Source organism: Sapajus apella, unplaced genomic scaffold, assembly GCF_009761245.1.
Source record: "Sapajus apella isolate SASKATOON/1434 unplaced genomic scaffold, GSC_monkey_1.0 scaffold86, whole genome shotgun sequence".
NCBI lineage: Eukaryota > Metazoa > Chordata > Mammalia > Primates > Cebidae > Sapajus > Sapajus apella.
Genome location: NW_022437026.1, coordinates 554,242 through 580,612, shown reverse-complemented (window position 1 = coordinate 580,612; position 26,371 = coordinate 554,242). Strand labels below are relative to the sequence as shown.

At 35.6% G+C, this 26,371-nt stretch overlaps 1 long non-coding RNA gene across 1 annotated transcript; it reads left to right on the top strand.

Annotated features, from left to right (window-relative positions):
* The first annotated feature begins 577 nt into the window (after nt 1-577).
* LOC116534152 lies at nt 578-20,530 on the top strand. The gene is made up of 4 exons (XR_004261605.1): nt 578-1,014; nt 3,625-3,893; nt 16,299-16,382; nt 18,122-20,530. It is a non-coding gene; the product is annotated as an uncharacterized LOC116534152 (long non-coding RNA).
* The last annotated feature ends 5,841 nt before the right edge of the window (nt 20,531-26,371 follow it).

Below are 26,371 nucleotides of genomic sequence, written 5' to 3'. Positions count from 1 at the left end.
TTCAATTTAAAATATTTGCGAATTTAGACTATAATTTCTTCTTTAACTTATGTGTTATTCATAAGCGCATTTTAAAATTTTGCTATATTTGGGAATTATCCAGATATCTTTCTGTTGAATTTTTAGATTTATTTGTGGTTAGAGAACATGCTATGTATAATTTAAATTATTTTAAACACTTGGACTCTTTTGGCCCAAAATGTAGTCTATCCTGGTGACTGTTCTATGTGCACCTGAATATTTTTTTCTATTGTTGAGTGTGGTATTCTACATATGCCAGTTATTTCAATTTGGTTGATAGTGCTCTTCCAGACTTTTTATATCCTTACTGATTTTTCTCTAAATATTCCAGTATCTACTAAGAGAAGTGTGTTGACACTTTTGACTATAATTGAGGATTTGCCTATTTCTTCTTTCAATCCTGGCAGTTTGAGGCGGGAGGGTCAGGAGACAGGGAACCTAAGGTTGATTCACGTTGATTTCCTAGAAAAAAATCAAAAGGAAAACCCCACCTCTCTACACCCAAGTAACAAAAGGATCAGAGCCTACCCCTTTGTAAAACCCTCCACCCCTTTTCAGCATTGAAGATGAAAAATGAAAGTACCTTTGATTGGGTCCCTCCTGAAACCAATCAGACTGATCACAGGCCAAGTCTTTATGTGTAACTTTGTAATTTTACTTCAGCCTCTCTGATTGGTCACCTTCAGCAACCAATCAGACTGGTCACAGGCCATTACTTCATTTACATAAGGTGCAAACCAAGTAACCAATGGGAAACCCCTAGAGGGTATTTAAACTCCAGAAAAGTCTGTAACCAGCCTCTTGAGCTGCTTTCTCTCACTCCCACTTTGTGGAGTGTACTTTAGTTTCAATAAATCTGTGCTTTTTTTTTTTTTTTCATTGCTTTGTTTGTGCGTTTATCCAATTATTTGTTCAAAATGCCAGGAATCTGGACACCCTCCACCAGTAATAGGTAACAGTTTTGGTTCTGTGTATCTTCAGATCTGTTACTAGGTATGTATGTATTTGGAATCATATGTCATCTTATTGCTTTTGATCTCATCAACATTATGTAATATTCTTTATCTTTGTTGTAGTAACTGACAGAATTTTCTTTCACTATAAAAAAATGTCACTTTATCATCTTCTGATCCGCAAAGTTTCAGTTGTGAAATTATCATTCTTATTGTCTCTAAACTCTTGGATGACCTGTTATGTTATTTTTTATTCTTTTTTATTCTTTGTAGTTTAGTTGGGGTAATTTCTGTTACTCTATCTTCAAGTTCACTTGATTTTTTTGTTTTTTTTTTTTTCCATCCTGTGTCCAGTTTCCTAATAAGCGCATGGAAGGAATTCTTTATTTCTGATATCGTGGTTTCATCCTTGTCATTTCCATTTGACCCTTTAAAAAATTTTTCATCTCTGAAAAATTTCAGCATATATCAATGCATGTTTTTAAAATTTCCAGTTTCTTTGACATATTAAAGAAGTTATTTTAAGTTTCTCACCAATAATTCCAACATCTTGAACACACATATATGAGTTTTTTTCCGCTAATATTTTTTCTGGCAACAGGTCCTTTTCTTGTTTTTTGTGTGTTTGTCTCTTATAATTTTATTGAATGGCAAACGCTGTATGTCAGGCCAGCATGGAGATACCTCTTCTGTAAATCTATTAAAATGAGGTGTTGAGCTAGTTTATGTTTCACTGTTCCCGTAGTCACCTTTAATACACTTCACATTCTCCCAGTGATGTGCAGGGTCTGGGGAGCAGGAGGGTTTTTATTAGTGTTCTGTTCTGATTTCAGCAGGCCCTGCACACCTGTACTGTGAAAGGGTTCTCTCTCTAAACTCTTGACCCTCCTCTCTTGTGCCTTGTTATGTGAAAATAATGATAGTGTTGGGAGGAAAGAGAAATTCTAATGTATTTTGGCTTATTCGCAGTCTTGGGCAAGGCCCTGTGTACCTTGGCCTCAGGAGTGTGGCTTCCTTGGCATTCCTCAACGTCCTCCTCAGCAGTCAAGCTCTTCTTGTATCTGCGGGGAATCTTGGGCAGGAAAGAATTTCTCCTCTGCAGGCGTAGCAGATCTCTGCCTGTGTCACTGTGGGATCCTTGACCCCAGAGGGTTTCCTGCTCTTCTCTCAGTTTGAACATGTTTTGCTTCTCCCATTCCTTCAACAGCAGAATGTTTTTGTGTAGGATCAGTAACGGGGGATTTTCTGCCCCTCTTCAAGCTGTAGACTGTTTTTGTGTGTTGCTTGGTGCAAGGCTTGTGGTGGGAGGTATGGTGGTTTCCTCCTCTTTTCTCTGCTATAAATAAATTTTGTTTCTAGCTTTCTCTTTGCATCACTTTACATTCTCTAAGACCAGGAGAAAAACAGGTTTATCCTACCCTTCCCCCAAGGGAAGAAACGTTTTGCTTGTACTGCTTCTCTAAAAGCACTCAAACTCTGTCTGATTCCTGGGAGCAGGAGGGTTTATTGGCCCTCCCTAAGCATATTAAAGGTTTTGCTTCAAGCGAGAAAAGGTGCAGGGAAATGCTGAGGTTTCCTGCCTTGACGTCGGCATGGCTAAGGGGCTTTCTCTGGCTTTGCCCTGCCCCAGGCCTTCTAATGAGCTCCCACTTGAGGCCTGTGGAAACAACCTGGAGACTCCCCTTGCAGCTAGGATTCTGAGTGACACATGAAAGCCAAACAGAGCTTAAGACTTTGTTCAAAATTTAGCGATTATTTTACTTTTATGGCTGCCACCTTTTCCTCTTATGCTCGGCCAAAAATAAAACGATCTGTGAGTCCCATCTCTCCTTAGTGGTGCATGTGCCCCTTGGAGTTCAGTTTAAGTGGTTGCCTTGTGACATCAGCACTCTGATGTGCTCAGATAAAGTTAGATTTTACACATTATCTGGATTTTTCTTGTTGTCAGATAAGAGCAATTATCTCTGTGGCTTTTTGTTTTCTAAGCACAAGTCCATGCAAGATGACTTTTCCTTAACTAGTGCAGTTTCTGTTAAAACACTATTTTTGAGTTATAATATCGCTCTGCTGGAATAAAGTCCTTTGTAAAAATATATTTCTGGATGGTTTTCAATGATGGCACTCTACTAAGTGAATTGTAGGTTACATTTTATATATTTTATTTCACATGCTTATAAAATAATAAGAATCTGTGATAATTTTTAACTAAAAATCGAATCAAAATAAGAAAATCAGGCATAGAAAATGAATGGTGATGATCTTAAATTGATTTAAATATAATTCATACTATATTAATTTTCTAGTTAAATTCAAATGGTATTCATCATATATTAAACATATATTTAAATGTGCACTAGTATAATATATATATTATACACATTTAAATATATGTTTAATATATAATGAATACCATTTGAATTTAACTAGAAAATAGTATATGGGGAGGGAAATCAATCTCTTAAAAAGTGGTGGTTAGTGTTAGCAAAAGGCACACAGGGCTCAATAAATATTTGTGGAAAGAAAGAATGTCTGAGTGAACAAATGTATGTGTGAGTTAATATCCAAATATAGAGAGACAGAGTTATAGGGATAACAGCCCAGCTGTTTTCTTATTCTCAAGGTTTTTCCCTCCCTCTCATTCATATCCCAGCCAGGCACTCTTTCTTGATAATTTGCAAAGAAAATACTCTGAAGAGTCTGAAGTAAAAGTTCACTTGTTGAACCCAATGTTTTCCCCCAGGCATTGGGAAGGGGAAGGCAGAAAAGCAGACTGCAAGATCAAGTGGTAGTGGATGCTAACAGAAAACCTTTGGACAGGATGGGACAGAAACAAAGTCATGCATCTTCTATCTATCTGTCACCTGTGGACAACTTGCCACTTCAACAGTTCTGGATGCTTTTAAATCCCCTAAGGAGAAGGTAGGAAACTTGGACACCCTGTGTGGGATTGAGAATCACAAAGGGACAGTCTCGCCACCTGGTCAAGAGAGAACTGAACTGAATTTCTTCATTCACAAGTGGGATTCTCGTAAGAGCAAGGAAAGCAGGTACCATCTGTCATTACCCACAGCAGGAAGGGGTGAATCTTAATGAGGGAAGAAAACAGATTCTATTAGTGGAAAAACATTTAATCAGAAAATAAGGCTCTGGAAAGAAAAGGCAAATTGGGGCTTTGTCCTAAGATATAACAGAATATTTTTCTGCCAGAGAAAGCAATTCCAAGGAAGGAATTTTCAGATTGCTCAAGAGTACTGGTAAGCATTATTAGTACTTTCAGTGGGAAATAATTGAAAATAAGCTGGAGCGAAAGTTCCCCAGGTGTAGTTCCAGGACCAGCAGCAAGTATCACCTGGGAACTGTTAGAAATGCGAATTCTTGGGCTCTATGCCTGAATCACTAAATCAGAAACTCTGAGATGAGGCCCAATAGTCTGTAGTTTAACAAGTTCTCCAGGGGATTTTTATGCCAATTAAAGTTTGAAATCCCCTGGTGCTAGCGCTGGAAGCAAATGAGTCACAGCGGTGAAGAATTCCTACCATTAATCCCCTGGCTGGGATAAATAAAAATGAGAAGCTAAAAAGTTAAATGATCAGAGGTTGACCATAGTTCAAAAGTAAGGATATACCTGAATATAAAATTCTTTCTTAACCTAGATACAAATGGGAATATGTTGAATCATTTCTTTAACATCTCATTGGTTTTTTTTTCTAGCTTAAATGAGGTATAATTGACAAAAGTTGCATATATTTAAAATGTCCCTGATGTTGTGGTATACATATACAATGTGAAACAATTACCGCAATGAAGCTTACATAACCATCACCTCACCTAGCCACCATTTTTGTGTGTATGTGGTAAAAACCCTTAAGACCTACTCTGTTACCAAATTTCAAGTATACAGTACGTTGTTATTAACTATAGTCACTTTGCTGTACATTACATCTCCAGATCTTACTCATCTTCTAATGAAAAGGTTGACTAACTTCTCCCCCAACCTCCACCCCCTGTTAACCCCCACTCTACTCTCCCTTACTGTGTGTTCGGCTTTTTTAGATTCCACATACAAGTGAGATCATTCAATATTTGTCTTCCGGTGTCTGGCTTATCTCACTTAGAATAATGTCCTCCAAGTTTATCTATGTTGTCACAAATAGCAGGATTTCTTTATATATTTATAAAATAAAAACTAGACTGAATTATGCTTTATATTTCTTTCGTCATCCCAATTTTTGATACCTGAAAATGATAATCTCCAGGTTGAGGCTAATAGAGGATTGCCTCTCACCCGATGATGATAATATCAAGAGCAGGCACAATGCTGATAGGGGGTCAATTTATAGCCTAGACAAAGAGCTCTAATCTCATTCTCAGTGATGCATTCCACTAACTCCTCCACCTAGTGGATTTACACTGGCATTTTTTCATGCCCACTAGGTTCTTCCCAGTACCTCACCTTTTCAGCCCACTTTCACTGGCAATCCATTGGTTAAAACTCAGCCAATGTCATCATATCATTTTGTCAAAGCATATTCAAAACAATAATAAATTATATATAAATAATAAATAATATCTAATAGCAAATAATAATAGAAATCATAATAAATAGTATATAAAATATATAATTTAATAACAAGTGAATTCTAGGTTACTATGCCAACTCAATCCTCCAACCTCATGAGAATTGAAAATCCATTATCAAAAACACTGTGAAAATACAGCATAAAAGTAGACCCAGATATTTCCTGAGAAGTTAACAACACCTAGCCCACCCGAGGAAGAGCTGCAGCTGGAGCTACTTGGGCTCTGTGAGCTAAAACCACACAGGAAGTCTCAAACACAGGTGCTCACTTACTGTGTGCTGGGGGCCCAGGTGACCCTGACAAGACGTCCTCCTCTCTTCTCCCTCCTTCATCCAAGGTCTAGGAACAAGGCAGAAAGTTAATTCTTAAAATAACAGGGATTTAAAGGAGGCTGAGGCAGGAGAATTGCCTGAACCCTGGACGCGGAGGTTGCGGTGAGCCGAGATTGCGCCATTGCACTCCAGCCTGGGTAACAAGAGTGAAACTCCGTCTCAAAAAAAAATAAATAAATAAATAACAGGGATTTAAGATATACCTTTAAATCTTTGGCTTGCTTTAAATTTGGCCTTTTGAGTATGGATTCTCTCTATAGGTTTCCAGTAAGAAACATTCGCTTGAGAATGTGATATTGTACTAGAGCATCTAAAAATTGAAAATAGAAAGTTTGGACCCAGATTGGTGGTTTTTGTTTGTTTGTTTGTTTGTCTTTTGAGAGTTTTCCTTCGCATTTTTAAAAATGATTTCTTAGAGTCATACTTTACCTTAGATTCCATATTTTTGTAAAGTATCGACTTGGTTGGTTGATTTACTGAAAGTGAGAAAATAATTCCTTTTATTGTTGACTCTCCTCAAAAATAAGCATTGGCCAATTCTTTGTGCTGTCATTCATATTCCATGATTTACCAGCTGTATCAAACCAATATATAGAAAAATCATGTGCTTCAAACACAGTTTTTGGGGGGTTGGGTTTTTTTGTTATTGTTGCTGTTTGACATATATCATCTTATCTAATCCTCCAAAATGATGTTCATGTTTTAGAGATGAAGAATTAGGGGCATTAGATGATTCACAAAAAGCCACTCAATTGACAAATGCACATCTATATTTTATGTAGTCTATTTTAATTCTCACTTATACTTTTATAGGCAGGAAGAAGAGGATAAATTATGTGATCATTCTCACCCTACTTTTCTGTAATTAAGAAATGTTTGTCAAAAATTTTTTTAAAAAGGCCTTTCCATACAAATCACTTTGTTTTTTACATTCACCCAGGCTGGAGTTAGTGGCACAATCTTGGCCCACTGCAACCTCTGCCTCCCAGGTTCAAGCGATCTTCCTGCTTCAGTCTCCCAAATAGCTGGGACTACAGGTGCATGCCACCAGGCCTGGCTAATATTTGTATTTTTAGTAGAGACAGGTTTTCACCATATTGGCCAGGCTACTCTCAAACTCCTGACCTCATGATCCCCCTGCCTTAACCTCCCAAAGTGCTGGGATTACAGGCATGAGCCACTGAGCCCGGCCCCACACAAATTTAACTATGAGTTACAGGAACAGAACTGGGACAAGCTGGATGTTTATCTCCAGGTGGTCACTGTGAGTTTGCGGTGAATGACAAGAGCGGAAGCATCTAATACCAGGGCTGTAAAGTAGGCAGATTGGGAGTTTTCTGGAGAACTGTGTGGAATGGGGAGAGAGCTACTAAAGTGTCATTTTGCAGCCTAAATAAGGAAGGGTGTTCACTCTCCTTGGCCCATTGAAAGCATTTTTGCATCCACCCTTCAGCTTTCAAAATGATTGCTCAGTGATTCTGTCATCAGAATTGCAACTTCAGTGTTTGGCAAGCTGGGAGTCTTCCATCAGACCCTCAGCATAAACTCTTCTGTTCTTTTTAGAAAAGAGATTGTATAATCTCCCTAACATCCCCTTAAGTTCACACCTTAAAGTCCTAACAATACCTTAGCCGGCTATGGAGCTCCAGACTCTTCAAACCTCAGTGCTTGTTCATACTAATTCAATCATCTGCTTCTAGAAAGAGGAAACCCATCTTAAAAGACAGCTTTCCAAAGATAACTCCTCCTCTCCAGAAAGAGCTACCTGTACATATTTTTCCTCTTCACATATAAACTCTGCTGTGTTAAAACACTGAGCTCTAGAGAAGAGGGGGAATCTTGTGTAAACCCATATTATTAAAAATTATCTCAGCCTCACAATCCAAATGCTGGAAAAATCAAACAATCAAGATTTTTTTTAAACAGTATTTTCTACCATAATATACCTTAATAGCAGCATCAGTAATCCATTTCTCACAGGTAGATAATAACTTTTCCAACAGAGAAATACCTGTAACCAATGTAAATGTTTTTTACTCATGTGCCATATTTACTGTTGGAAATCATTATACAATGAAAAATATGTACAAAGTTCAGTAAGCCACATAAACCAAATATTATAGAATAATTCAAATTGGAAGAGTTGTGACTATCAAACAGGAAGAAGAAAGTTTATTATACCATTATTAGTCTTAGCATTGTTTTTGTTATATTATTTTACAAAATATCTGTTTATAAAGCTCTCAATCCAAGTTGATCACACATTCAGTGAAGGCAGAAATTATGGCTTACTCACTTTTGAACCATCAACATACAGTGCAATGTCTGGCATACAAAAACCGCTAGATAAATAATTACTAAATGAATGCTTTTTCTTTGATTTTTGTGTTTTGTCTGGGACAGGGTTTCACTCCGTTGCCCAGGCCACAGTGCGGTGACCTGATCGCAGCTCAGTAACCGTCTACTTTCAATTGTTTCTGGGTCTCAAGCAATCCTCCCATCTCAGCTCCCTGAGTAGCAAGAATTATGGGCATGTGCCACCATGTCCAGATAATCTTTAAAATTTTTCCGTTGTAGAGACAGGGTCTTGCTATGTTTCCTAGGCCGATCTCAAACTCCTAGCCTCAAATGATCTTCCCACATTGGCCTCTCAGAGTGCTGAGATTATAGGCATGAACCACCATGACTGACTGAATGAATGCATATTTTTGTGGTTTAACATAATAGAAGACAAACAAATTTAAATTTTAAGTACTAAAAAGCTTTTAATTTTTTTGACACAGAGTCTTGCTCTGTGGCCCAGGGTGGAGTGCAGTGGTGCCTTCTTGGCTCACTGCAATCTCAGCCTCCCGAGTTCAAGGGATTCTCCTGCCTTAGCCTCCTGAGTAGCTGGGACTGCAGGTGTGAGCCACTACACCCAGCTAATTTTTGTATTTTTTGGTAGAGATGGGATTTCACCATGTTGGCCAGGCTGGTCTTGAACTCCTGACCTCAAGTGATCCACTTGCCTCAGCCTCCCAAAGTGCTAGGATTACAGGCATGAGCCACCACACTCTGCCCTAAAAAAACTGATGTTATGTTATTAACTTGAATTTTTCTTATTAACATATGATGTTCCAATGAGTCATTGTTGAAAATTGGAATATAAGGAGAAATATGAAGAGAAAAAAACACTTCCTTATAAAATTACATTAATGTGTTTCCTTTCTGTAATTTCTATGCAATATAATGGGAATCACACATTATTTTACAACGCAATTCTTAAGTTAGCATTATGTCAGAAGCATTTCTCATGTCATTGAATACTTCATAAAAGTCATTTGAAAGTGTGTACGTTTTTTAATGATATGATTGTATCATATATACTAACCCTTTCATTATTGTTGGACACAAGATTTTACCTGGTATTTGACAATTAAAATAATGCTAAGGTAAAATATTGAGTATGCAACGTTTTGTCCACCTGTGTTATTTTCTGTAGATTTCTAGTAGACTCATTGGCTCGAAAAGTACTACCATTTTTAAGGCTACCAGTATATTTTGCTAAATTTATGTGCAGTATTTATCTACTAACATTTGTACAGCAGTTTATGAGAATATAGTTATTACTTTATTCTTACCAGCAAGACTTATTTTCAAATAAGCCTTGATTTTAGAGCTTGGTTTATGTGGTGATGCCGTCTGGTGGCCATAGTCCAAAATTACAAAATTAGAAGTGAAAAAACGAAAACTGTAATGACCAAAAAAATGTATAAAGTGATGGCAAATAGCACAAGTCTTATACGTTTTCAGAAAGCATTCTTGCTACTTGGATTTCTAAAAACTATCAGGAGCCATATAAAATGAAGATTACAAACTCAAATAATGCTCATTAATTCATCTCTTCAATCCGAGTTTTTGGAGTACCTACCACATGGCAGATATTCTATTTCCTGCTGATGAAAACGATGAAGTCTCCGTGAAGGATTTCTAGGAATTTATAGTTTAATGGGGATACATAAATGCAAATTTACCATTATAAATTTTACCAAAGGCTTTTGCAAATGGTGACTAATATTTAATATTTGTCATTTGAATGATTTTTTTATTTTATCAAATGTACAGTATCTAATTGTGGTTGACAGCCTCTAAAATAACTCCAATCATCATTCCATGTCCTGGTATTCATGTCATTGTGTAATCTTCTTCCCAGAGACTGTGCTGAAGCTGGCATCTCTCTTTCTCTTTCTTTCCCTCTTTCTCTCACTCTTCCCTCTCCCACATACACACCCCCAACAGAAAACAAGCTAACAAACTGTCATGATGTGAGCAGCTCTATGGAGAGGTCTATGAGGCAAGGAATAGATATTTCTCCCATTAACAGTGAGTGAGGACCTCAGACCAGCCAACAGCATGTGCATGAGATTGGATATGAGTCTGCCCCAACTGAGCCTTCAGATGACTGTAGCCCTCACCTACACCTCAAAGGCAGCCTTGTGAGAAACCCTAAGTCAGAGTCACCCATGCCTGGATTCCTGACCCCAAAAAACATGAGATAAGTTGTGGGATAATTTAGTAATTTGTTACACACAAATAGCCAACAAATTCATTAATAAAAAGAATTTGAGGCTGGGCACGGTGGCTCACAACTGTAATCCCAGCACTTTGGGAGGCTGAGGCAGGTGGATCACTTGAGGACAGGAGTTCAAGACCACCCTGGCCAACATGGTGAAACCAAATCTCTACTAAAAATACAAAAATTAGTCAGGCATGGTGGCACATGCCTGTAATCCCAGCTACTCAGGAGGCTGAGGCCAGAGAATCTCTTGAACCCAGGAGGCAGAGGCTGCAGTAAGCCGAGATTGCCCGTTGCACTTCAGCCTGGGCAACAGAGTGAGAGACCCCTTCTCAAAAAAGAAAAAAAAAAAAAAACTATTCAAGCATTTGAATAGTGATTTCAACATAATTACTCAAATTAAGTCCTATACAAAATTTAAACTACAATGAAAGATTTAGTTAAGCTAAGTCTGTTGAGCACCTCAAACACCTTAAGTAGCCAATATACCCAAAGAAAATTATTACAGAACCTATTGCTACTCTTAAACCTATCCTAAAATAGAACGTTCGTTTTTACACTTCATTTTTTTGTTATTCCTCTAATTTTTATTCTTCTCTAAGGCTGTAATTCCACTTGATACCTTCCATTAGTTGCATTAATGCATCATTTTGTGTCTTTCTGGGCGTGTAGTAATTTCCCTAGACCAATAAGCAAAATATTTCAGCAAACGCCTGGTCAAACAACTGATTTTTAGTCAGTCTGGGACATATTTGTTTTTCCCACAATGATTAACTCAAACTGCGGGCCATGAAGTCAGCTCTTATTTTAGAGGTAAACTATTTTTGTTATAAAAATGAGACACTTTCAAGTCTCATCTTTTACATAGGTTTTGAATTTTTATAACCTAATATCACCATCATAAATGATACATGTTTTAAGTCTCCCTTACCTAACATTTCATTATGTATTATGCTATCTCTATTATATACTGATATTGCATGTCAGCATTATTACAAATTATGTATGATTTATTGTATTATTTAAATTTAAGGGCCACTTAGAAATTCTATATCCTAGGAGAAGAGAAATCAAACTTTTGCAGTAAGCTCCCTTTTTAAGACATATGGCTAAGTCATTGTTTTAAAACACAGTATTCAACTCCCCTTTCTCTTTCCTTTCTTATTGTGTATAATCATCCTGTTTCTAGTTATGCTTTTTCTAGGCTATTTGACTCACCATTTCCAATATTTTTCTCCTTTATGTATGAAGTTTTTAAAAATACTGCTCTATAAACACACATACATTTAAAAAGAGGAAATATAATGATTTAGATATATTAACATAGAACTCACTAAAATTTAGTTTATTGAAATAAATTTTTAAAATATAATCTATTATATTTCCCCTCTTAGATTACAACTACCCATCATTGTAATCTAAAGAACTTTTGTCTTTTAAGTATTATTAGGAACACGTAGCATTATAAAATGCTAGTGTATTTCGATTAATTAGTGTATTATTATTAATGTCCAACTTGTCACCACTTGACCAAAATAAGCCTTTAATGCCGACTCCTATTTTCTTTGTCTTACATGTTTCCTTATTTGCTGAAACAGTGGTGTCCAGCAGTAGTGGCACTAGGGTTTATAAGGTAGGAGTGGGCAAGAGTAGTGTCACTGCTATTTGGCCTTTTTTTTTAAAATTTGAAGTAAGAGTCACAGGTAATGGAATCATTTTGCAGTCATGTGAAAACATTCACAAATCATTTATTTGTGTTTGTTTTAAATTTGTTTAAACATTCCTTACTTTTCCTGAGACTCATAAACTGCAAAGACTTTCCAGAACCAGGAAATTTCAGATTGTATCCACTCATCTTCAGCTAATACATCCTCCACACTGCAGCCAGCCTATTCTCTTAAAATGCGATTTTTACTCTTTCTCTCCTCCATTGAAAAATGACCTCCCTTCAAATGTAAAATAAGCATCAAAAATTATCTCATTCTTTGGCCTCTACTTCATCTGCATCTTCTGTGACTCTCCCTAATCCTAGAGTATCCTCCCACACTGGCTTTCCTGTAGATCTCAAATGCACCCAAATAGGTATTTGGGAATAAGTGCCATTCTTGAGGATTTGTTAGTCTAGTGGAAGAAGGCATTTTTATAGGCAACTGCAACAAAACACAGTATCTTGTTAGTATCACTGGCAGCTAGCACAGCACCTGAAACACAGGTGACCTGCAAGCAAACAATTCACGATTATATTTGGGCAGGAGCATACTCGCATGATAAATCAGATGAAAGAAATTAACATATAAATTAAAAGCATTATTGCCACCGTGTTCGAAACAAAACAAATATTAATTATCTAGACAAAAACCAAATTACAGAGGCACAAAATTATTGAGGATGGCAACAGCATAATGTGGAACAGTGCCCAATAAAAGACACTGAAAAAGATGAATGTAAGAAAATCTTTTCATCAAAATATGCAACACACATGCTACAGTCTCTGCCTTGAGTTGTTTAATGGGTGTATCTGTGTGCATGCACACACACATTTCCGCGTGCAAATAATGACTTTCTACATTGAGATTTAAAGGCTAATGTGCAGAATTTTAACATTTAATAAATCACTAGAGTGGATTGATATGACTCACATTTGTCCTAAGCCCACCTTCCTAAGATCACTCACTCCAAATTATAGCATGCGTTTTTATTTTCTTTGATTTTTTTTTTTTGCAACTGCAAGAGCAAAGATAATTACAAATCAGACTTTTATATGCCAGGCATGTCCTGAAACTTGCCAAAGTCACAAGAGACGAGAAAGTTTCCTTCAGTTCTTCCACTGGCACGGCCATATGTTGATAGAGCAAATAAGGCCCAGCATTAAGTATTCACTTGGATTACTGAGAAGCATAGTTTAAAAAGAACTAAAAGAGAGTTAGAAGAATGGTGATCAGGGCCTAAACATCCCTGTATAATGCATTATACACAACTGCCTGACATTCATATTATTTCCTTAAATGACAAAAGAGTCTTACATTGCAAACATACATTGACTCTGTTAGAAATGAAACAAAACAATCTCTCCTGCATTTTCTGCACTGTAATTAATTTATATATCCAGGAAGAGATGATGAAGTATTGCTCTGAGCTGTTGGGCTCAGCCTCAGAAGTCATTAGGGATGTCACTTAAAAGAGATTACATCTTTGCTATTAAAAGGCCTATAAGTAAGCCTTTTATTATTTATATACAAGTTTATAAATAAAAGGCTTATAAACTTATGTATATCAAATGCAGAAAGAATATTTTGATTTAGGATAAAGAAAAATAGTCTAGGAGCAGTTAAAGTCCATGACTGCTACCTTGGGAAGAAATAGTTGCATTTCCTTGGAGGTATTTGACCAGAAAGACAAGTACTTGGCAGGGAAGTTGTAAAAAGACATTCACAAACTCTTTGAATTGTTGGATATAAGATCCTACTCAAAATTTAAGATTGAGGATAGGTGCTTATCATAATTATATTTACTGCCAGTAGTTCTAGATTGTATTTTTTCTTTTGTCATGAGATTTCACCTCTGTAAACATTCTCCTCTGTCATTTCTGGAGAGTAGAGAAACATTACAAGATAAAATACGGGGAAAGAAGAGCTTTCTCCATAATCATTCAAGATGTAAACCAAAAATAAAATTCTAAGCTCCTCCCAACCATCTGAATGGACCTCTCCTCTCAGACAAGAGCATTTCAAAGTTAGCCTGAAAAACTAGTTGAGGCCATGATGGGAAGGAGGAGTCAGACATGCCTCATTATACCCTCCTCCCTTTTGGAACTTCTGATGGAACAGACGCTTTCAGTCCCATAAGAAACATTTACAGCCTGTTCTCTCTGAGGCCTGTTACCTGGAGGCTTCATCTGCATGATAAAACCTTGGTCTCCACACCCCTATCTTAACCCAAAAACATTTCTTTTTTTGATTCCAGGTCTTTAGATAATAACTCTTTCAACCAATTGCCAATCAGAAAATCTCTGAATCTGCCTATGACCTGAAAGCCCCTGCTTCCAGCTGTCCCACCTTTCTGGACCAAACTAATGTACATCTTACATATAGTTATTGATGTCTTATATCTCCTTGAAATGTATCAAACCAAACTGTAACCCAGCCACCTTGGACACATGTTCTCAGGATCTCCTGAGGGCCATGTCCTGGGCCATCAGTCACTCATATTTGGTTTGAAATCAATATCTCCAGATAGTTTACAGAGTTTGACAATCATTATAATTCATACATCTCATACAACATAATGGAAGTCGTTGCTAATAAAAATTATATTTGAGTAGGTTTTCTTCATTTACAAGCATTTTTTTACTGGCCTTCCTACGTAAAGCGTATATTGGAGTTTTACAGCATTTGTGGTCTTCCATAGGGTTGAGGGTGCTGTTGCATCAGTGATGGGTGGAAAAAGAGTTTGATTTGAAAGAGACAAAACTGTAAGATAGTATCATTCAAAGAGGCTCTCCTCCTGCTATGATCAGAAGAAAATTAAAATGACAGGTCAGAATACACAAAAGCAGAGCTGTCAGGCAAAGGGCAAGATGAGAAGCTGCAGCTCTGGCTTCCTGAGAGATTTAAGACCCTGTTAATTTTTAAACCACAAATCTTAAGCTTTCCTGTTTCGTTTGGTTTGGTTTTGTTTGTTTTTCATCTTAAATCACCTTGTTTTGTAGTATGGCACCATTTGCATACTGTAACACCAGATTGTAAGAACACAATTTATAGCTACAGCAATAATGAATCTAGAATTATTCTGATTTATTCATTCTGTTTTTCCTACAAGTCCATTTCTATTTGTCAGATAATCTTTGTATGCATATACTTTTAATTCAGTGTGAGCACTCTTTTGTGTGTGATAAGGAGCCCATTGAAATCTCTAACAGTCACGGGTAGGTGGATCTTATGTATTTGGACACATGTAATAAAAAGTCTCCAGGGCAAGAGACTGAGGGCCAGTTAGCAGCTCAACAGCATTATCAATGCAACTGGCTTTCTAAATCCTTCTAATCTTCTGCCCTCGGGCATGTGGACAACGTTGTGGCTACACATAGCTTCCATACCCCCAGATCAGCCTTCAAGGTAAGAAGAGAATAGAGGCAAAGCAAGCCACTCCAGAAGTCCTCTAGTCAGCTTTGCCCTTAGTTTGATGGCCAGAGATGGGTCATATGAACACTCTAGCTGCAAGGATGCTGGGAAAGTGAGTAACTTGTGAGAATGGCAGGAGATATGGAATGATTTATGGATTGGCCAGCAGTCTCTGCTACTTGAGGCTAATGGTTACGCAAGATTTAACCAGACACCAACACATTTTTTGAGGGCCTATTATTCATACTCCAAAATATATATGAAAGTCAGAGATCCAAGAGGGCTCTTTCCCAGAAAGGGGATAATATACTATATTCCATAGTACATAGTGGATAAAGAAAAACAGTATACTATATTTTTGGTGATATTTTGATCCTCTGCTAGTTTACCTGCAGCAATTATCCGTAAAAAATAATTAAAAATATAAAAATACTTTTAAGAAAAGGAACTTGAGCAATTGCCTTTGAGGAAAAGGAAACAACAGACTTAGAAAAAGTTCACCTGAGGTGTGTGTCAGGGTTAATGGTAATATCAAAAAGTACCATAGGCAGTAATGACTTTAAATGGAAAAGGAAAGACAGGTGAGTTTCTGGAACCTGCACCAAAGAAGAAAAGAAGAATAGTTTGGCCCTGAGCAGAAATATTTGTATATTTTTAAATTCCTATACAGTATTCATTCTTACGTCTATTATTTAAACCTTTTTTTTTTTTTTCTTTTCTTTTTTGGCCTACTCCAGCTAAACACTGTGCTGGTTATCCCCATCCATAACTCCTCCCAGAGGGCCCCATATCCTATCTTCCAGAAGAGCTAATAGTCCATGGTAAGTTATGCATTTGGACTATGATCAAGTGGAATAAAATATTATTTTCCTTTTTATCCAACTGGCAAATTGCATACTCTTCCTCTAAAGTCAACTGGATGCAATGCTTTAAAAAGACTTCCTTGATAACATACTGTGAGTTCTTTGAACACCTTAATTGTCCCAATGACATATGTCTTGGCATTGCATTTCAATTATTTGTCCGTATTGCTGTTCTGAGGGAAAGATCCGTGATTTATTTACCTTTATAATTTCAGTACTAAGTATAATACCTTGCACATAGAAAGAGTTGAATAAACAACTGTTGGACAAATGAATAAAGGAACAAATAAATGTTCTGTTAAGGGAAACAATTATAAACAAGGAAGACTAAGAAAAAGGAGCAATTAATTCTGTATCAAGGCATCTAAAAAGACCAATTTGATTTACTTGAATGGCTTTGTCTCTAAATGAAAATACAAAGTTTATTTTTAAAAAATTTCAACTTATAAAGAAAAAACTCATAATAGTTTGTCTGTATATATCCAGATAATAAAAAAACTCTGTCTAGATTATTATAGTTTATATGCTAAGAATAAAGGTGATACAAAATGTTCAACAGAAGTACTATTATTTCTAAAGAAAGGGAAAGATAAACTTACATATTCTCTATTTTCTTAGTCTGTGTAATTAACTTTATTCAGTTCCAAGAGAAAAAAGTCTTAGAAGACCCAGATCATAAATTCCTTTACCAGAACATAAATTCTTTCATCCAATGACCTGATTTTTTTTTTCTTTTTTTTTTTTTTTTGGCCGGGGTTTTGTCCTGTTGCCCAAGCTGGAGTGCAGTAGCACAATCTTGGCTCATTGCAACCTCTACCTCCCAGGTTCAAGCAATTCTCCTATCTCAGCTTCCTGAGTAGCTAGGATTACAGGCTCATGCCACCATGCCTGGCTAATTTTTGTATTTTTAGCAGAGACAGGGTTTCACCATGTTAGTCAGGCTGGGCTTGAACTCCTGACTTCAGGTGATCCACCCGCTTTGGCCTCTCAAAGTGCTGGGATTACAGATGTGAGCCATCAGTGATCTCCTTTTAATTTAACTTGCTTCAACTTGGCAATATTCTAATCCAGGGAATTCACTCCCCTTTCCTAATGTTTTAGTGTTCTCAATTTACTCTCTCTGAATTTCAAATACCAATTGCCATCAAATAGAATTAAAGGTATTAACAAAATACCTAGAAACAAAAGCTGATGACACTTTTGTCCTTTACCTGAAAGCTCCACAAACAATTTGGTCAGAAATAGAGTTGGGAGTCACTCACTTTCCCTGATAAACGCCCAACAGGAAGAAAATATCCCATGTCCAGAACAACTGCAAATATTGTCAGCGGCACAATAGGAGATCCTGACATTTCAGTGGCATTCTGACAGTTTCTATTCTGGTAAGAATTCTCATAGATATTTATATTCCCACTCTTCACCTAGGGAATAAAGCTAAAAACAAGTACCTGTGAAATAAATATTCTTAACTGATAAATGGAGAGAAAAAAAATTATACCACAAATAACTAGACAACAAACGATGGAAAAAGCAAAGGAGAGAAGAAAAAAGGGAAGAGAGGAAAGAAAAGGGAGTGAAATGAGAAATAATCTAGTCAAAACTGTGAACAAGTTAGCTAAGAGTCTGTGTAATCACTTTACTTACATGTGGTTTCCATATAGAGATCTTATCTTTCCTTGACGTTTGTGTGATGACAGGAAATCCAAGCCAGAAGCAAAAGGAGGCAAGAATGTTCTGACAGCACCTCCCACAATGTGACGGGTAGAGTCAAAGAAGAAAATAACAAAAAACGCTGCTATAAAAAATTACCAATTCAAACTATGGGAGAATGAGAAATAGAAAAATTATCTCTTAGCCAGAGAAAAGATTTTGAACCCTGAAAATTGTAATTTCTATGAATGTCAATGCTCTTATGTTTTGCTTTGCAAAAATATTTGGAAGAAAATGGCACAACTTTCAAAAAAAGGAAAACATTCAAAATATTTAAATTATATTATAAGATATATATTATATATGCAACATGATCACCAAGTCTGGAAACACAGAAAAGCTTTATAATGGTGATTTATGCCTATCACTCTGAGTTATGATGATATTACATATGTTCAACGTGTTGTTCCTCATTAGCAATGTGTCATGCATAATGGAGATCAACATGGGACGTTAATGCAACATTTCCATCAATGCTTGCACATGCTTCTGTGATGTCTTGCCTCCCGTGATTTTTGTCTCTGATTTTTACAATATTAACCTACTTTAGCATCTTCTGGAAGAAGCCATCAAGTGGGTTGATCTGTAAAACTAAGTGTTATCTTTATTTCCCAACTTTACGGCCATCCTGTATTAGTGTATGTTATGTATATTCGGAACTGCTCCATAATTAAAACAGTCATTCCTTATCAATAATTTACTTGCTGTCATGGATACATATTTTTTAGTTAATGATCCCTTTGCCAATTAGCCTAGGTTTTAGGCAGGGACTATGTCATACCCATTTTGAATTCCAATACTTAGCACAGCTTTCTATACATAGTACTTGCTTAATAAATAATTCCTGAATAAAAGTAAATTCTAAATATTTCCTTATTTTTTAGCTTTGAAGTACATCTTGGATATTTGACATTTAAGCAAATACCATTTAGATCCTTGTTTCCTCTGATGGTTTTATCATAATAATTGCTCTGAGAGATTTTTCCAATGAAGTCTTAGAGTTGCCACATCTCTGCTTACACTTTTCGCCAATGAAAGATAGCTTTCTCCATATTCCATTAAAAAGAGTCTTCTTTTTAAATGTTCACTTCTCTTTTAAGATATCTGGACCTAATGGGCTTCATATTATTTTCACTTTAATGACAAAAGGCAAACTACTAAGTGAGGAAATAAACTGTTTAAAATTTATACAGATTGTGAACGAGTGTATGAAAAAATATTTTTTCAGTGCAATACAAATGACACACATTTACTTAATGTAATCCAAAGTGACATAATAAAAGACAGAGAGTTTCACAGAGCAGGAAAAAGGGGAGTAAATCTGGGTCGGATGAAGCATGAGAAACTAACTGTTCAAGCGTATGCCACTTCACTGATTCTTGACAGAAAAATTTTAGCCGTAGAAATGGGAGGTATAAAGCACATCAGGCCAAATGAAACACAACGAGAGCACGTAATGGGTGAAACAAGCAGCATCTGGCACAGAGAATTCAAAACACGCAACGATCACTTCTAAAACTGAATTATCTTCTGGAATTTTGTGTAAAAAAATAGATTCTACTTTGAGATTTTTGACAAAGATAGGTAGATAAAATCAAAGAAAAAAAACCCCTGAAAACCCTATTCCACATTATTCATTTCCAATGTTCTTTTCTTTGCATCATGAGTCAACATTTACCATTAAGGATAAACTCAGTTTCAGGCTCAACCTTTTTTATTTTATCGAGTTTAATTTGTGTCTCCATTCAGTCTTATTACTGTTGTAAAAGACTGAAAGACCTCTTTTAAATAACTACCATAATAGCTTGCATGAAAGCATGGCACCTGCCATTTTCAAATGCCTATAACATATATATCTGCCTTTGTACCTGGGAAAATATCCCTTATTCTCAGTCTAGTAAGATAATGGAAGATACCTGAGCTAAAGATAAAGATCAGAGACATATTAATATTATTGTCAGAGCAGAGTCAGCCAGCCGTGGTTTAAACACCATCTTTTACTGTTAATCGAATAATCTAGCCTCAGTTTCCTCATCTATAAAGTGTGGATAATGATATTATGCCATAGGATTGTTATAATGATCTCCATAAGTACCATATCCCTATTAGTATCATTAAAAAGTCTCAGATGGGTTTGAATATTCCCAACATTGTGGCAGAAAAATGCCATGTGAAATTTGATATGATTTTAATGTCCAAATAAGGAAAATGCCAATGTGTATACATTGGATAAATTACAAGAAATTTTATTTGCCAAGTAGGGGAAAGATTATGGCAAAAATTCTAAATAAATTAACAGAATGTAAAAGACAAGCCACAGATTGGAAGAAAATATTTGCAAAACACATAGCTGATAAAGGACTGGTACCAAAAATATACATAGAACTCTTAAAACTCAACAGTAGGAAAATAAGCAAACTACTTTTTTAATGGGAAAAAGATGACCTATTGAGGAACATTTTGGTTGTTTCTGGATTTCTTTTCTCTTATAAAGCTAGTATAAACAGGTATAGAGAGACACCTCACAGATAGCAAATAAGCATATGAAGAGACATTAAACATCATATACCATTAGGATATTGCAAATTAAAAGAATGAGAGACCACTACACACCCACTAGCATGGTAAAAACTTAAAATACCGACAACCCAAATGCTGACAAGGATGTAGAGCAACAGCTCCATTCTCATTCGTGACTGTGGAAATGCAAAATAGTACAACCTCTCAAAGAGAGTTTGCAGCTCCTAAAAAAACTAAACATAAAATATGAACCAGCAACTATACTCTTCGGTATTTATTTAAATGAGCCGAAAGTTTAAATGTACAAAAAACCTGCATGTGAATGTTTATAGAAGCTTTATAATTGCCAAAGCTTGGAAGCAACCAAGAGTCCTTCTCCAGGTGTGATCAACTGTCGTGGTACTTCCTGACAATGAAACATTATTCAGTTAAAAACAAAAAAGTATCAAGTTATAGGGGCATCAAGAAAACTTAAATGCGTACTACTAAGTAAAAGAAGCCAATCTGAAAATTCTATATAAGGTATGATTCCAACTATATGACATTCTCGAAAAGGCAAAACTATGGAGATGGTAAAAAAAAAAAAAAATCAGTGTTTGCCAGGGCCTCAGAGAGAGGAAGAGGTAGAGGAGTAGATGAAGCATAGGAGATTTTTAGGTCAAAAACCTATTCTTTACAACACTGTAATGGTAGACATATGTCACACATTTGTCAAAACCCATAGAATGTGAAATTCAAAGAGTGAAACTAATATAAACCATGAAAAAATTAATATTAGATCATCAGTTATAATAAGTATACCACACTAATGATACATATTAATAGGAGAAACTGGGAGGAGGTGAGGGAGTATATGGAAACTCTCTGTACTTTTCACTCAAATTTTCTGTAAAACTAAAATGGCTCAAAAATATAGTCTACTATTTAAAAAATACTAGTGACATCACCATATACATATCAGAGGAATAAAATTTAAAAATAATGACAACACCAAATGATGTCCAGTATGCAAAGAAAATGAATTACTCATGGGTATATAAAATGTTACAGCCTCTTTGGAAAACAGTTTGGCAATATTTTGTAAACCTAAACATGACTACCACAGGACTCAGTAATTGGATTCTCGGGCATTTATCTCAGAGAAATGAAACACGTTATGTTCACACAAAAATCTCTATCTCTGTTCATAGCAGCTTTATTTGCAATAGAGAAAAACAAAAAACCCTGGAAACAATCAAAATATTTCTCAGTAGGTAAATGGTTAATCAAACTGTCATGCATCCATACCTACTCGGCAATAAAAAGAACTAACTGTTGATACCTACAAAGACTTGTATAAATTTTCAGGAAATTACGTTGAGGTCACAGACTGCATGATTTCATTTATTTAACAGTCTTGAAATGATAAAATTATAGAATCAGAGGAGTTGGGAACAAGGAATGGAGGAAAGGAAGCAGGTGTGGCTATAAAAGGGCGATAATAGGGAGCCTTGTGGTAGAGTCACTCTGTATTTGTATCAATGTCAATAACTGAGTCATGATATTACATTATAATTTTACAAGATGTTACCATTGGAGGGCTTTGGTTTGAATGTTCCTTCCAAAACTCATGTCAGAATTTAATAGCCACTGTGTCAGCACTGGGAAGTGAGACCTTGAAGAGTTGATTAAGTCGTGAGGACTCCACTCTTAAGAATGGATTAATTCCTTTCTGAGAGTGAGAGAGTTATCCCGGGAGTGACTCTGTTGTAAAAACAAGCTCTTCTTCTTGCTGTCTCTCCACGTAACGCCTTCATCATGAGATGACCCTTCCAATGCCACTGCCATGCTCTTGGACTTCCTTGGTTTATAGATGTGTAACTACAATCCCTGCCTCTGTCTTCACATAGCATTCCCCTCTGTGTCTCTGTGTCTTTTCCTGTCTCTTAAAAGAACATCCATCATTAGATTTAAGTCCACCTTATGGCCCACCATAATCTAGTACTATCTTAAGATCTTTACCTTAATTACATATGCAAAGATGCTTTATCCCAAAGGAGGTCACAAATAAGGTCATGTTCATATTCTTGGGGATGAGGACTAGAGCCTACCTTTTGGTGGACATAATTCAACCCGCTACACTACTGAACTAGAATCTCTGGAAGTGAGACTCATTAGGCTGTGGTTTTTCAGGTGAATCTGATGTTTGATTCACCTGGAAACCACAGCCTGATGAATCTCACTTCCAGAGATTCTAATTTTGAGAAACTAGAAACTAGCAGTAAGATCCACTGACATTGACCAGTAAATACCCTCGAACTCTTCTTTGGCTTGTCTGATTATACTACCAGAAACAGCTTTGGCAACAGTCCAGCATCCCTGTGAAATAGCATTTCACACTGTTGTGTAAAGATTTTTAGTTTTATTTTATTTTTATTGACACATAATAATTGTACGCATTTATGGGGTACAGTGTGATGTTTCAATACATGTATACATTGTGTAATGATCAAATCAGGAATCAGGTTAATTAGCTTATCCATCTACATTTATCTACATCTCAAACATTTATCATTTCTTTGTGGTGAAGACATCAAAATTAACATATACCAGTGATTAACAATATACCAGTGATGATAAGCATTTTTTCATATGTTTGTTGGTCTCATTCTCTCTTTTATTTATTTTAAAATAGACTATACAATATTGTTTACAATTTAATTTACTTTAATTAATAATTTGACATTTAGAAAGTAACACCTCAATGAACTGACCATAAAAATAGAAACATAAATTTCTCAACATTAGCAGCTTAAGTGTAGGATAAATAAAATATCTGAATAAAATTATGAAGGTGACACCTTAGTTTTCAATTTAGTTCATTTTTAATAGCACATCATTTACAAACAAGCAACAATGTAAAAATCAGTTTGCCAACATCTAACTCCATGTCTTCGGCATATGAAAATCTGAACTAAGAAACAAGAAGAGATAGCACAATTATTATTGGAGCAGATGGAATTTCCACAGCAGAAAAGAGAGTAAGATCCAGATATGTATTTTTTTCTGAATGTAAAATATCAGTGATTTTTCTAAAGATATGAAAGAATTCAAACAAAAGATAAAGCTTGAATTTAATATTATGTAATAGCACGTGTAGATGCTACTAAACCATTTCCTCATTATATACTTTGAGAAATGTCAAGAGAAAACCATAATTTCTTTTGAACTTGTCTCTCAAAGAATGGTTATCTCAGATTCATAATAATCAAGCCCAAATGGCAGAATACATGTATTGCTAAATCCTCTATGAGAAGGACTATTACCATGTATACACGGTAAAACAGCTCACCACAACATCAGAGTCAAGGTTAAGTAAGTTAAAAATGACACTGTGATGTGTCCAGAAAAAAATTACCAACAAAAGCCAAAGTCACCTGGAACATTTTCTGATTACAGACGGGGAACAATGGATGAAGCATGGTTAATATCTGCACAATCAGTGATTACTGATGCTACTCAGACAGGAAAGTGCATTTTATTACTCTCTCTTTGTCACCAACATTGTGACCATCATCAGAAGAAGTTAACAGAGGATCCCAAGAGTCACTGCAATGAGACACCAGGGCACTGAAAATTCTTTAAATGCAAAAAGAAGGAAAATAATCACCAGGGGAAGAGCTTGGCTTACTACTAAACTTGATCTGGGAAACCATTTGAAACAAAGAGACAATCTTCTCTAAAACTTTAACAAAAAATATATCATACAAGTTTATTTAAATTTGTAATCTAGAAATCACATGCACACATTGTAGAAATCCCACACAAAGGAATAGTTCTATAGGAATTAAAAAGTCCATCCCACATAAAATCACCCATGACAGTAGACACAAAACATTAGCAAAATCTAAGCTGACATGTGTGCTCCTTCCTGTGATCACAACTAATCATGAAGAGAAAGGAAAAAGCAGTCAATAATGCTAAGAAATTACAGCCAATAGTGGATATTCTGAAGCTGCAAATGTGGATGGGTCCACCATCCTTGAGGGAGTTTCCAGAAAGCAACTTTTCTATCTTTTCATCAATTCCATTTTTCTCTAAACAATACTATATTCATCCTTTTGCTTTTGAGATCCTCAGTGTCTGAAGTTGTATCTCTGATTATCTCTAAGTTAAAGTAGTAAAAGTTATTCTCAATGTAGAGTTGAACAATGACCATATTTGAAGGGAGCGAGAGCATAGAAAAGTTAAAATGCCCCTTTTGATTCAAACATTGTTACTGTGTCATTGCTATTAAGATTTGGTAAATACTTAAGACACGTAAAATATCTTCTATCTGAATAAAAATGTTTTTAACATTTATTTTTCATTTCTTACACATTCTCTGATACTTTGATTTCTCTAGGAAATGTCATATTTTCTTCAGACTCTAGTCTCTCCTTTATTTTCAAGACCTCACAAATTCTTCTTGACCAGATTTAAATAAAAACATTCTACCAACTTCTTAAGTTTAAAAGAATTCATTCATTTCTACATTCTAACAACTTAAAAACTTTTACTACTCTACTTCATTATAGTTTCTTATTACCAGTCAAGAACCAGAAGTACAGATGGGAATCTCTTTTCAAATGTCAAAAGTTTGACAATCCATAAGAAACAGGTGAATTTAGATGCTTAAAACATATACCTCTGTCATTAGTTTTCTCAGGCCTTTGAGTATCATCAGGCCTTAATCTATTGTGACTCTGAAGGAAACTGCAATAACCTCAGGGTGAAATAAATCTCTCCTTGATCATTCATCTTTAGAGTTAGAAGATAAATATGTTTTGCATTCAAATCCTGCAACAGGATGGTTTCTGTTAAAAGAAAAATTAAAATGTCAGCCAATAGGAACACACCAGGAATTAATGCTAAGAGATGTGTGTGTGTGTCTGTGTGTCTGTTGGTGTGTGTTTATTAACTAAGTGCCTAAAACATGTAGAGTCAGCCTCATTGGGAGAAGAAATGAAAAATCTTTCAACATTTTTGTTAAAGTCATTTATACCTCTAGTGATCACAACCATGATAATTAGAAAATACACAAAGGATGAGAAAAAAAAATCTACCAATAGATTATAGTTCTATTCACTCAGCCAATTTTGCTCAAAATGTTTAACATACATATACACGTTAGGCAAAATTGATACCACCTTAAATCACGGAAACACTTTAAAACTATCAATTCAACAAACAAAAATTCTAAATTCTGAAAAAAAAAATCTTGCCTTTTAAAAATTTACATGTATCCCAACATACATATAAATATTAAAAAGTTCTTGCATTCTTTTCAACTCTACTTGACTCTATCAGAGTGTGTCCCCGAATGTATCCCATATACACTCTACAAAAGAATTATTTGAGGGTTAATATTACGAATTGGTTAGCATTTCAGATTCAGTGCCTTTTACAAGTTGTACTGAATAAAAATCACTTGAATTGAAGCCCAGATAAATGTATTTTTAATCTCAAATGATTCTATGAACATTATAATTTTAGAAATAATCTTTCAGTGTATTATGCTGCCAGAGAAGCCTATGTGAAAATGAAAGTTGTCAATAGGCAGTCATTAATGTCCACAAAGGATTCAATTTATTAATGAAGGTCAGTATAGAAAAGAATAATCAAATAATAAATATCTAATATTTACTTTACTTCTTAATCAATGTAAAAAGATGATATCCAAGAAGTGGGAAATATGA